The sequence below is a fragment of the Salmo salar genome, chromosome ssa22 (genome assembly GCF_905237065.1).
Source record: "Salmo salar chromosome ssa22, Ssal_v3.1, whole genome shotgun sequence".
Classification (NCBI taxonomy): Eukaryota; Metazoa; Chordata; class Actinopteri; order Salmoniformes; family Salmonidae; genus Salmo; species Salmo salar.
Genome location: NC_059463.1, coordinates 26672501 through 26686716, shown reverse-complemented (window position 1 = coordinate 26686716; position 14216 = coordinate 26672501). Strand labels below are relative to the sequence as shown.

General features: G+C 41.6%; 1 protein-coding gene across 5 annotated transcripts in view; it reads right to left on the bottom strand.

Annotated features, from left to right (window-relative positions):
* The window catches only part of LOC106583120 (transcription factor SOX-13), a 72752-nt gene that overhangs the window by 52986 nt on the left and 5550 nt on the right, over positions 1-14216 (bottom strand). The window contains exon 1 of one of the 5 annotated variants that reach the window (XM_045705598.1): positions 10676-10871. The exons of the other annotated variants lie outside the window; for them this stretch is intronic. The gene's annotated coding sequence lies outside the window, so the exon portion shown is untranslated. Of the gene's footprint in view, positions 1-10675; positions 10872-14216 lie in introns of those variants that run through there. 5 annotated transcript variants of the gene reach the window in all.

Here is a 14216-nt window from a genome sequence, read left to right as displayed (position 1 = left end):
TTTCTGTGTGTTATTATGTTATAATTAAGTCTATGATTTGAGAGAGCAGTCTGACTGAGCGGTGGTAGGCAGCAGCAGGCTCGTAAGCATTCATTCAAAATAGCACTTTCGTTCTTTTTGCCAGCAGCTCTGTTTATGACTTCAAGCCTGTCAACTCCTGAGATTAGGCTGGTGTAACCGATGTGAAATGGCTAGCTAGTTGGCCGGGTGCATGCTAACAGCGTTTCAAACGTCACTCGCTCTGAGACTTGGAGTAGTTGTTTCCCCTCCTCTGCATGGGTAACGCTGCTTCGAGGGTGGCTGTCGTCGATGTGTTCCTGGTTTGAGCCCAGGTAGGAGCGAGGAGAGGGATGGAAGCTATACTGTTACACTGGCAATACTAAAGTGCCTATAAGAACATCCAATAGTCAAAGGTATATGAAATACAAATTGTATAGAGAGAACTAGTCCTATAATTCCTATAATATTTACAACCTAAAACATCTTACCTGGGAATATTGAAGACTCATGTTAAAAGGAACCACCAGCTTTCATATGTTCTCATGTTCTGAGCAAGGAACTTAAACGTTAGCTTTTTTACATGGCACATATTGCACTTTTACTTTTTTCTCCAACACTTTGTTTTTGCATTATTTAAACCAAATTGAACATGTTTCATTATTTATTTGAGGCTAAATAGATTTTATTGATGTATTATATTAAGTTAAAATAAGTGTTCATTCAGTATTGTTGTAATTGTCATTATTACAAAAAATAAAAAATAATAATAATACAAAAAAAATTATAATAATAAATAAATAAAATAAATGTTTTTTTAAAAATCGGCATCGGCTTTTTTTGGTTCTCCAATAATCAGTATCGGCGTTGAAAAATCATAATCGGTCGACCTCTACTTTGCATCATATATGTTTTGCCCCTGTGATCTATAACATGAATGTGTGATAAGGATCAAATAGCTGGACCCATGGGTGTGATACAGCGCTGTGATGTCCAGGAGCACATAACTAACAATGCCACCTTTATGCTTTATGGGGGTTTCTTGGCCGCCTGCCTGAAACGGGGACACAATAAGTAAAGGAAAGAGAGGAATATCACACATTCAAATATAACACAGGAGCTGGGCTAGAAACAATATGTTAATGAAAAGAGTATATATTTTATCTATTCACCGTTTTTTGCCCCCAAGCTGGATTTTTTAATTGACCTGAGCAATATTTGTGTGGTCACAGAGTTTAGTAAGACGAAATGGTTGTATAAACTGATTCAAATAAAGATCCCAGTCTCCTCGGGAGCAGCAAACAGCGAGCGGACAGACATTCACTCTCCTTTCATTGGTGACACAAAATATTCAATCTGCTTCTCTCCAGCCCACATAATGCCGTGGATTGACACACACACTTACTAGAGCTGTGGATTCAACCCCACTGTGGATTCAACCCCACTGTGGATGCTGGATCTCACTGAAGATGACCATCAATTAGTATCTGGCTCGTTAAAAGGCCACCAATTAACTGAAAGACACTTTGAATCGCTCATTTTGAGATTTTCTCTGAAAAATATAGGACAAATGCCATCCCTTTAAAATAGTTAGCAAGAATATTTCAAATAGTTTAACATGGGCTAATTAACTGAGTTGAGATGAAGACCTGGATACACAGTGGGTTCCCAGGACCATGTTCCTCTCTCAGTCCCCCTTGGCTCATAGACAGCCTCAGGCCCAGACCATGTGTCAGGTATTTAGTTCACTAAGCCTTGTTGTGAGAGAACAACTCAACACATACATATCTCTGTCATGATGACCCCAACATGCGACGGCTGCTGTGTGTCTGTCTTTACTTGATATTAGATTTTATGGAAAAAAAAAAAAAAAAAAATGGAGGGAGGGGTTGGCAAGATATCAGATTGAGTTTCTGTCACAGTGTTGTGGATGGCATGGTTGGTTGTTTTTCTTATAGTGTTCTGCTGGACAACATTTCTCTCTCTCTCTCTCACGCACGTACATACCCACACACACACACACGCTTGCTTTCTGCCTCAGCATGGGTAGGGTCTAAAGCAGGTTTCTTGTGTTGTGTTGCTGAATGTGTCTCATTAGGAACTGAGCTCTCAGGGCCACACATACAAAAGCTTTCCTACCCTTCCTCTCCGCTTCCTCCTGGCCGAACCCAGGGGGCTACCCACTGGCCACAGAATACACTCACACAGACAACAGATTCATTCAGTTAATCTCACACACACAGGCCTGCTGTGAGGAGTTGTAAAGTGTGATACCGCCAGAGGAGAGGTAGCTGATGTTGAATTAGTATTGTTCTCTGTGGTTGATGGCCAGATCTCATCACAAAAAGAGCAGTGTTGGGAACTCAAGGATACACCGGGATTTTTGTTTTTTTTTCCCCCATGTGGAGCTCAGGGACGGCCCCAAGGCACACTGATGCCACATGTTCACTTTGTTAAAGATGCACTATGCAGAAATAACTCTGGATTTCCTGGTTGTTAGAATTTGAATAGTTTGCCTAATTTCAGTTTGTGACTCAAAACAAGCAAGTATACTGTAGAGAATAATGCTGCTGTGAAATACATTTTCCATAATCAAAAAGATTATATTTTCAGCTGTTTAAAGCTGGTGTACAAAACTGAAAGTAAAAGAAGCAAAAACTAAACTTGCATTGCATTCAGAAAGTATTTAGACCACTTCCCTTTTTTTACATTTTGTTACGTTACAGCTTTATTCTAAAATGTATTAAGTATAATTTTCTCTCATCAATCTACACACAATACCCAATAATGACAGTGAAAACAGGTTTGTAGAAATGTTTGCTTATTTACATAAGTATTCAGACCCTTTGCTATTAAACTCGAAATTGAGCTCAGGTGCATCCTGTTTCCATTGATCATCCTTGAGATGTTTCTACAACTTGGAGTCCACCTATGGTAAATTCAATTGATTGAACATGATTTGGAAAGGCACACACCTGTCTATATAAGGTCCCACAGTTGACAGTGCATGTCAGAGTAAAAACCAAGCCATGAGGTTGAAGGAATTGTCCCTAGAGCTCCGAGACAGGATTGTGTCGGGGCACAGATCTGTGGAAGGGTACCAACACATTTCTGCAGCATTGAAGGTCCCCAAGAACACAGTGGCCTCCATCATTCTTAAATGGAAGAAGTTTGGAACCACCAAGACTCTTCCTAGAGCTGGCCACCTGGACAAAATGAGCAATCGGGGAGAAGGGCCTTAGTCGGGGAGGTGACCTAGAACCCGATGGTCACTCTGACAGAGCTCCAGAGTTCCTCTGTGGAGATGGGAGAACCTTCCAGAAGGACAACCATCTCTGCAGAACTCCACCAATCAGGCCTTTATGGTACAGTGGCCAGACGGAAGCCATTACTCAGTAAAAGGCACTATAGCCCTCTTGGAGTTTGCAAAAAGGCACCTAAAGGACTCTCAGACCATGAGAAACAAGATTCTCTGGTCTGATGAAACCGAGATTGAACTCTTTGTCCTGAGTACCAAGTGTCAGGTCTGGAGGAAACCTGCCACTATCACTACGATGAAGCATGTTGGTGACAGCATCATGCTGTTGGGATGTTTTTCAGCAGCAAATAATACGTTTTTTATTTTTAACAAATGTGCAAAAATGTCTAAAAACCTGTTTTTGCTTTGTCATTATGGGGTATTTTGTGTAGATTGATGAGGGGGAAAAAATTACTTAATCAATTTTAGTATAAGGCTGTAACGTAACAAAATGTGGAAAAAGTCATGGGGTATGAATCCTTTCCGAATGCACTGTAAGAACGAGAAGCATAGAAATAACACCGCTTCTTAGACCTGCTTTCAATGAGAATGACTGATCTAAAACTCACATTTATGTGAATTTGGTTGGGTCGCCCAAAAAGTTACAATTCACAGTTTTAATTATATAAACCTACAGTTTGAGCGCGCTATGCTCTCCTTTTGCGGTCTCTCTCTCCTTTCTCTGTGTCCTCTCTCTCCTTTCTCTGTGTCCTCTCTCTCCTTTCTCTGTGTCCTCTCTCTCCTTTCTCTGTGTCCTCTCTCTCCTTTCTCTGTGTCCTCTCTCCTTCCTCTGTGTCCTCTCTCCGTATAAATAGGCTGATGACACAATCACACTTTTCACAAAAAGAGAGAAAGGAGAGAAAATAAAAGAAAATAAGAGAAAGGGACTCTGGCTCTGGCGCAGCGGCTCCTTTCTTCTGCTTTTCAGAAATGCAGGTTAAAAAGCAGCCTCTTTTCATCCTCTCTCTCCATCTCTCTCAGATTCAGGAACAGGCAATGTATTGTGGTGGATAGAAAAGGATACTGTGGCATTTATCAGAGAGGAGGAAAAGAAAGACAAAACATACTCCCAATCAAGAGAAAGAGAAGGGGAAGAAAGGATGTGTATGAAGGGCCCCTTTTTGCAGAAACCCCACCCCCTCAACCCCGTCAGGCTAACTCAGACAAAAGGGGCAGGCCCACACAATGAGCCGTCTCCTTTAGCCTCGGCACACTTTGTATCTAAGGCCCATTCAGGACCACTACTTTAGGTCACCCACGTGTTCACAGAGCATATGTGGCTGAGAGAGGGTGTGGGTGTGTGTGTGCGTGTATAGGTCCCCATTTGCTGAGAGCCTTATAGACTGACGGGCCATGGCTCGGAGGTGTTGTCATGGAGATTTTTGTGCAGTAAGGACAACATCAAGTGATTCTAAAGAAGGGACCGATGTTACATGTGGTATCGCTTGAAAATGTCGGCAATCAGACGTCTACAGCGGGTGGTCCCTAAAACACAGCGAGCTGAAAGATTGGCACTGCTTTACACACTAACATGCATCTAACCTAACAGACAAGACAGTGAATGTGTGTGCTTCAGCCTCTCCAGAGTTTATCATATCTTCAAGAGTCTCAAATCCACCCATATCACGTTTAGTATTGTGAAATAGAGAGTGAGAGCTGTCATTTCCATGAATTGGAAATGGGGCCGGAGGGTAGGACTGCCGTTTTATCGGCTCTTAACCAACCATGCTATTTTTTTATTTTTTTTGCGTCGTTCGTAACTTGTTTTGTACATAATGTTGCTGCTACCGTCTCTTATGACCGAAAAGAGCTTCTGGACATCAGAACTGGGATTACTCACCTCAAACTGGATGAAGAGTTCTTCTTCAGTGAGTCGGAGGGGTGGGATATACTACAGACACCCGACCAGGCCCAGATCCCCGTGATTCACTGGAAAAGGAAATGGAGGTTTCGCGGAAAGAGATCGGGGTGCCTTGTGAGGATCAAGCGACGAGTGGCTAGTTTGCCCTTGCCTTCCATCCTGCTACCTAACGTTCAATCAGTGGAAAATAAATGGGACGAACTGAAAGCACGTGTACCCTACCAACGGGACATTAAAAACTGTAATATCTTATGTTTCACCGAGTCGTGGCTGAACGACGACATTAACAACATACAACTGGCGGGTTATAGACTCTATCGGCAGGACAGAACAGCGGCGTTTGGTAAGACACGGGGCGGGGGCCTATGCATATTTGTAAACAATAGCTGGTGCATGATATCTAAGGAAGTCTCAAGGTTTTGCTCACCTGAGGTAGAGTATCTCATGATAGTGTGGTCTACAGCTTATCTACCTAGAGAGTCATCTGTATTTTTTGTAGCTGTCTACATACCACCACAGACCGAGGCTGGCACTAAAACCACACTCAATGAGCTGAAGTCGGCCATAAGCAAACAGGAAAACACTCATCCAGAGGCGATGCTCCTAGTGGCCAGGGGACTTTAATGCAGGGAAACTTATATCCATCTTACCTAATTTCTATCAGCATGTTAAATGTGCAACCAGAGGAAAACAAATTTAGACCACCTTTTCTCCACACACAGAGACACGTACAAAGCTCTCCCTCGCCCTCTATTTGGCAAATCTGATTATCCTCTGGATTCCTGCTTACAAGCAAAAATTAAAGCAGGAAGCACCAGTGACTCGGTCTATAAAAAAGTGGTCAGATGAAGCAGATGCTAAACTACTAAGCTGCTGCTACTCTCTGTTATTATCTATGCAGTCACTTTAATAACTCTACCTACATGTACATATTACCTAAATTACCTCGACACTGTTGCCCCCCCCACATTGACTCTGTACCGGTAACCCCTGTATATAGCCCCGCTATTGTTATTTACTGCTGCTCTTTAATTATTTGTTATTCTTCTCTTACTTTTTTTGGGGGGGGGGGGGTAATTTCTTAAAACTGCATTGTTGGTTAAGGGCTTTTAAGTAAGCATTTCATTGTAAGGTCTACACCTGTTGTATTTGGTTCATGTGACAAACTAAATTTGATTTGAGAGCGTTGCAAAACTGGTTCTTCTCCTTGGACTGGGTAAACTTGGCTGAGCCAAAGCCAATCTCAGTCAAATGCATGTGTGCTTGTGTGTACCGTCATGTACAGGTCAGACAGATACCGACATGAACGTAAATGACTGTAAACAAGCCACTGCAGTCAGAGAGTTACAAAAGAAACAAGACACGTCATAGGCTATTGATTCTGAGCCAGGGAACCCAATTAACCAATCAATCAACAAATCAATCAATTCTTAAAGGGTTGTGCACAGATAAAAATGGTTTAAGAATCAACATACTCCTTTATGGAAACCTAGCAAATTATTGAAGGGTTAACAGTTTGTTTTAAACCAATCATGACATGCGTGTTCTTTTTTTCTTTGTCCAATACGTAATGTAATTCCCAATAGATCTTGATTTCTCAGAGCAGACCTTGCTTTTTTTCAAGATTTTTGCTCTATAATCTATAGCCTAAAAGAGCCAGTTTTCTGGATTTATAATATACTCCTCTGCACTGCAATCTTTTAACTGTTTGTAATTGGTGAAAATGGTCTCTCGCCCAGGTACAGTTAAACAGTAATGATACAGCACATCGTTCATTTTCAGATGTGTTTCCTGGTATATTTACATGCTGTCCAAATCCATATTTTAAATAGAGGTGAGACAGATAGCTATGATGGATAGAGATGTAGAGATATAGGCTGTATATAATAGGTAGCATAAGCATTCTAACTCCATACTCTCTAAGAAATCCTCTCCAGTGTGACATTTTCTGCCTGTTAATGTGGAGGTATATTCAACTGGCAAAACAATGAATGGATGCGGATGGCGGTATGCTAACCCAAATCTAAACGCTACACTGTTGCTTTTATGTGCATTTTACACTTGCTGTACTTTTGCGCCACATTTGCTGATGACAAAATCTGAAAATACTCTGGATACACTCATTAACATAAGAATAATCCTGGTAAATGTGGGGTAGGTGCAACCTCAGACAGAAAAATGACAAGGGTTTAAGTGAGAGGACTAACTGGGGTCTCCAAGTGGACACACCTCTCCAAAGTCTGCACACTTCCTAAGAAATGGCAATGCACTTTTATGACTCAAAGTAGAGTATTCAACTATAAGGTGCTTTTTTCTTGCTCTCCTAGCTGTGCACTTGAGGAACAAACACACTTATATTTGTTTAGTTTGGAACACAAACCTGCATCCCCGGCATCACACAATTACTGCTGTTGTTTACACAATCCAAAAACGTTCTATTGACAACAATTTTGGTGTGCATAGAATTGAGTCATGCGTGCATTCAGGTGTCGTGTTCCGTGGCAAATTTTCTTCACATAGACAAACATAGGCTCATTCGGTTCAGAACAACCCAGGGTATAATGCCATGTCGTAAATTCCGGACTATAAGCCGCAACTTTTTTCCCAGGCTTTGAACCCCGCGGCTTAAACAATGACGCGGCTAATATATGGATTTTTCCTGCTTTCAAATTTTTTTAATAAAAAAAAACACATTCTGTGACGTGCTCAGTTTTTTGGTGGCATGAAGCTTTCATTAGACCAATGAAATTGCCGAACGGGTTAAGGTCAAACAACTTTTTTGTTTACTGTTTAGATTAAATCGAGCGCTCTCAAACGTCCCATCATTCTGATTACGGTAGTCATTTTGTCACCCTCATCATGGCAAAGACACGGAGAAATGCATATGATGCAGCTTTCAAGTTGAAGGCGATTGATCTGGCTGTTGGAAAAAGAAATAGAGCTGCTGCACGGGAGCTTGGTCTTAATGAGTCGATGATAAGACGTTGGAAACAGCAGCGTGAGGAATTGACTCAGTGCAAAAAGACAACTAAAGCTTACTGCTCATTTTTTATTTTTTGTTACAAGCCGTGTTTCGTTAAAGTCTATTTATTTTTGTTACAAGCCGTGTTTCGTTAAAGCCTGTGTAAAGTTCATTTGTTTCAATGTACCGGTAGGCACCTGCGGCTTACAGACATGTGCGGCTTATTTATGTTCAAAATAATACTTTTTTTTTCATTCAGTGGGTGAGGCTTATATTCAGGTGCGCTTAATAGTACGGAAATTACGGTACATCAAACATAGTGTTCATAAATGTTGAAACTGTATATGACATGGTTTTATGATATGGAAATGTAAAGTTCACATTTGGACTTACTGGTGTTTGGCTTGCTTGTATGACATCAAAGCGGTATTTATTATAAATCCTCAACTTCTCATCTTTCAAAATACATTGAGTCCTACTAATTTATAGCATTTCCCTGACTCAGACAACAAACATTTTTGCAAAAGTTGGGCAAATAGCGTGAGGAATGAGGGCAACTTTTTGTCGGGTGTGGTGCTCAAATTCAGAACAGCTGTCAGTCAAAACGTTTTTAAAGCTGTGAAGCACAGAGCCAGAGCTCTGACATCATTTATAGCATGCTACTGTATAGCCACTGCGTTCCAAATTACGTTCTTATCAGTGCCCAAATCTGCCATTTTCAACCCGCATATGGGTACAAGTGTAAAGGGTTAATAAACAAGCATCACAAAAAACAGACAAGCACACAAAGTTCTTTCTCATTAGCTTTCACTGATTCCAAAAGAGATACAAATCATTCTCCAAACAGAGAGATAAACAAATCAACTGGGTTGTGACAAACCACTATGTGACATTGACACACCTGACAGCCATAACAAACATCTGTTTGTGTCGGAGACGCCATAACAGGATTAAAATGTTCATGGTTAACAATAACACAAAATTATCAGAAGCAAATTGAGAGTATTTTTTGAGTAGGCCATTTATTAATAACTTAGCCATAAATACTCCTCTATAAAGAAGTGATACAGTGAAAGTGTATTTTGAATCTGTATATTAAGATATTGTATATTCTATCAATATCATTATTTTGAATGTATTTTTACTAATGTATATATTTAGGCTTAATTTAACCAGGCCAGTCCCATTAAGACAGCGATTTATTTGAATAGGGAGACTGGCCCATCAGGTAGTAGCATCACAATCATCCATACAAATACAGTACAGTGGCATTCCATTAACCACAGAACCACATGAAGACATTTCTATTGTATTGTGTGAAATGTACAGCCTCTCCCCATTTGCGTCTTGGAAAATTCATTGTAGAGAGCAGTCTGTAATATTGTTACTTAGTCACACAAGCCACCCGTTAACTTGTTATAGAAAATGTAATATTTCCCTATATGTGGATGAATTTGACAAAGACTCTAAATTGCATTGCTTATGTTTGTCTAAACATAAACAATTCAACACTGGGGAAAAAATGGTATGTTGCGCCTCCCTTCTAATTTGCCTTTTTTTTTATAGACTTGTGAGAGTAGAGTCAGTCATGCATTGATGGATGAATCAAGTAAAATTCCACTGTCTGATGTGGCATCGCTCACATTACATGAACAATGAAATAGGCTAAAACACATTTTAGCCAACAAAACATCCTGGAGAAATGTATTTAGATAGCGACATGGTGAAACACACCTTGGTCCTGTAGCAGCTTGCTTTCTGCCGCAACGCCCCACCTCGTGCCCTCTCTGCACTAACACACACCTGCAGCAGGTACAGGAACACACACACACACACACACATCCCAGACTTGTGTATTCTGAGAGGGATTAAACGTTGTTTAGCTGTGGCATGAGAAAGTCAAAGCAGCATTCACAGCAGCTTCCGTTCTTTCTTGTTCAGACTGATTTATTACCGTTAGTGAATAGCTCCTTATAGCTGAAGACGCCACTGACTTAAAACACCACTATAGACTGTTGAATGTACACCCACGGTTCACACCAAGGTAAAAATGCCCAATACAACACCAGGTGGGGTTGATTTTATTCCCAGTAATTGTAAAGAATTGAGATATTTTACTCCTACTACCATTAAGCATTATTTAATAACACTACACCTGTATTCAGAAAGCTGTTTAAAATAAATTAGACTGTATTTTAGACTGTTATAAATGTGACATTATGCTATATTTATAAGACTGGCACAAAATGTAACAGAAAGACACCACACAAATGAGATGACTGGAAAACAGCAAAATAAATAAATAAAGTCACAGGCAAAGCCAAAATGTTCAATAGAATTACTGCAACTTAAGGCTAACAAAATAAAAAAGTTCAGTATGCCGCAAACAAGATGTTACTGCCTTAGTTGGAACTTCATAAAATTGCAAATTGAAAACCCTGTTACAGATTGTAACTTCAGTTCTCATTATGGATCAAACTTATTTTTCAGTCATTTTGCTTTATAATACTGTATATTAATGACTGAAGTGGAATCGGTTGGTAGAAAGGAGTCTTACCTTGAAATGTCTGAGAGAGGCTGATGTGCAAGGCAGCAGGTAAGATGTGTGTTCTCTAGTCTCAGACTGAGTTTACTACTGACTGACTGTCTCTTAACTGTCTACTGTCTCACTGCGTCTCTACTGATTGAGCTCTATGAGCAATGCTGAGTCTGAGACATCCTCTCTGTTTCCCCCAATAAGGTACCACCGAGACAACAACAGGTGGAGACTGTGTGTGTGTAAGTGGGTGCGTGAGATAGCGTGTGGGGGGGGGGGGGAGTTAGTGGGAGGGAGGAGTCAGAGGTCCGTCAAAAGTCAATGATCTGCTAACTCTCCTCCATAGCACGAAGTCTGCATCGACCAATCAGTGGAACAAAACACTAAACTGGGTTTCCTCATGACACAAAGCCAGCCTGTGTTATTTTCAGTGTTAGGACATCTACTGAAGTGATGTGGTGCATTTCACAGTTATGTACAAAGATCAAGTAACTCATGAAATCAAAGTATATTATAAAATATTACCTCAAGATCTCTCTAAATCATATCATGCCTCAAGAAGGAAAGAGCCCATTCCATGTGAACTTTCTTTCTCACAAACACAGGGATGGTGTATAAAACCATTTTCTTCCATTGCATGCCTCTCTAACCTGGTTTGCCCTGAACTAACACACTTAGTCAACTTTAGTCAATGATTACTGCTCTCTTTGTCAATATTCTATCATTTTTGTCCGGTCTTTCTCACACACAAAGAGAAAAAGGCCAGTCTGGCTCATTAATCTTGTTATCCAACAGGAGACAACATGCAGTAACATTTCCCCACAGGCCTTTCACTCCCCTCATTACAGACAAGAACACGGCGTATAAATCTACCCTGCGACACCCTTCCCACAACATCACTGACAGATACGCACGCAAAATAACTTAAAAAGTGGTCTAAAAGGAGCTTTAAAACATCCAGTTATCTTGCCAAGGACATTACATAAATGTTCAGTTTGTATTCAGTTTTTGATTATAAATTACTTTTAAAAACTTAAATCCGTTTTACCTCATTTCTACCAGCATGTCACATGTGCAACCAGAGGAAAAAAAACTCTAGACCACCTTTACTCCACACACAGAGAAACATACAAAGCTCTCCCTCGCCCTCCATTTGGCAAATCTGACCAAAATTATATCTTCCTGATTCCTGCATACAAGCAAAAACTAAAGCAGGATGTACCAGTGTCTCGCTTAATACGGAAGTGTTCAGATGAAGCGGCTGCTACGCTACAGGACTGTTTTGCTAGCACAGACCAGAATATGTTCCGGGATTCATCCAATGGCATTGAGGAATATACCACCTCAGTCACCGGCTTCATCAATAAGTGCATCAACGACGACGTCCCCACAGTGACCGTACGTACCCCAACCAGAAGCCATGGATTACAGGCAACATCTGCACCAAGCTAAAGGCTAGAGCTGCCGCTTTCATGGAGCGGGACACAAACAAGAAATCCCGCTATGCCCTCCGATGAACCATCTAACAGGCAAAGCGGCAATACAGGACTAAGATTGAATCCTACTTCACCGGCTCTGACGCGCGTCGGATGTGGCAGGACTTGCAAACTATTGCGGACTACAAAGGGAAACCCAGCGGCGAGCTGCCCAGTGACGCGAGCCTACCAGATGAGCGAAATGCCTTATGCTCACTTCGAGGCAAGCAACACTGAAGCATGCATGAGAGCACCAGCTGTTCTGGATGACTGTGTGATCACCCTCTCTGTAGCCGATGTGAGCAAGACCGTTAAACAGGTCTTGCTCACAAGCCCACGGGGCCAGAAGGATTACCAGGACCGGTATTCAGAGCATGCGCGAACCAACTGGCAAGTGTCTTCACTGACATTTTCAACCTCTCCCTGACAGAGTGTGTAATACCTACTTGTTTCAAGCAGACCACCATAGTCCCTGTGCCTAAGAAAGCAAAGGTAACCTGCCTAAATAACTACCGCCCCATAGCACTCACGTCAGTAACCAGGAAGTGCTTTGAAAGGCTGGACATGGCTCACATCAATACCATCATACCAGAAACCCTAGACCCACTCCAATTTGCATACAGCCCCAACAGAACATGCAATCTCAATGGCACTCCACATTCACACCTGGACAATCCCAAGTGATCAAGGTAGGCAACAACACATCTGCCACGCTGATCCTCAACACTGGGGCCCCTCAGGGGTGCATGCTTAGTCCCCTCCTGTACTCCGTGGACAAGCATGACTCCAACACCAACATTAAGTTTGCTGACGACACAACAGTGGTAGGCCTGATCACCGGCAACAATGAGACAGCCTTTTTTATTTTTTATTTCACCTTTATTTAACCAGGTAGGCCAGATGAGAACAAGTTCTCATTTACAACTGCAACCTGGCCAAGATAAAGCAAAGCAGTGCAACAAAAACAACAGAGTTACACATGGGATAAACAAACGTACAGTCAGTAACACAATAGAAAACTATGTACAGTGTGTGCAAATGTAGTAAGATTAGGGAGGCAATAAATTGGCCATAGTGGCGAAATAATTACAATTTAGCATTAACACTGGAGTGAATAGAAGATGTGCAAGTAGAGATACTGGGGTGCAAAAGAGCAAACAAAATAAATAACAAAAGGTTAGTGAGGGAAATATAGAGGTCTCCAGCTTCAGTGATTTTTTTCAATTCGTTCCAGTCATTGGTAGCAGAGAACAGGAAGTAAAGGCGGCCAAAGGAGGTGTTTGCTTTGGGGATGACCAATGAAATATACCTGCTGGAGTGCGTGCTATGGGTGGGTGTTGCTATGGAGACCAGTGAGCTGAGATAGGTGGGGCTTTACCTAGCAAAGACTTATAGATGACCTGGAGCCAGTGGGTTTGGAGACGAATATGTAGCGAGGGCCAGCCAACGAGAGCATACAGGTCGCAGTGGTGGGTAGTATATGGGGCTTTGGTGACAAAACGGATGGCACTATGACAGCAAATTGGATGTTGTCTGAGTAGAGTGTTGGAGGCTATTTTGTAAATGACATCGCCGAAGTCAAGGATCGGTAGGATAGTCAGTTTTACGAGGGTATGTTTGGCAGCATGAGTGAAGGAGGCTTTGTTGTGAAATAGGAAGCCAATTCTATATTTCATTTTGGATTGGAGATGCTTAATGTGAGTCTGGAAGGAGAGTTTACAGTCTAACCAGACACCTAGGAATTTGTAGTTGTCCACATATTCGAAGTCAGAACCGTCCAGAGTAGTGATGCTAGGCGGGAGGGCGGGTGGGTGTGGGCAGTGAACGGTTGAAGAGCATGCATTTAGTTTTACTAGCATTTAAGAGCAGTTGGAGGCCATGGGATGAGTTTTGTATGGCGTTGAAGCTCGTTTGGAGGTTTGTTAGCACAGTGTCCAAAGAAGGGCCAGATGCATACAGAATGGTGTCGTCTGCGTAGAGGTGGATCAGAGAATCACCAGCAGCAAGAGCATATCATTGATATATACAGAGAAAAGAGTCGGCCCGAGAATTGAACCCTGTAGCACCCCCATAGAGACTGCCAGAGG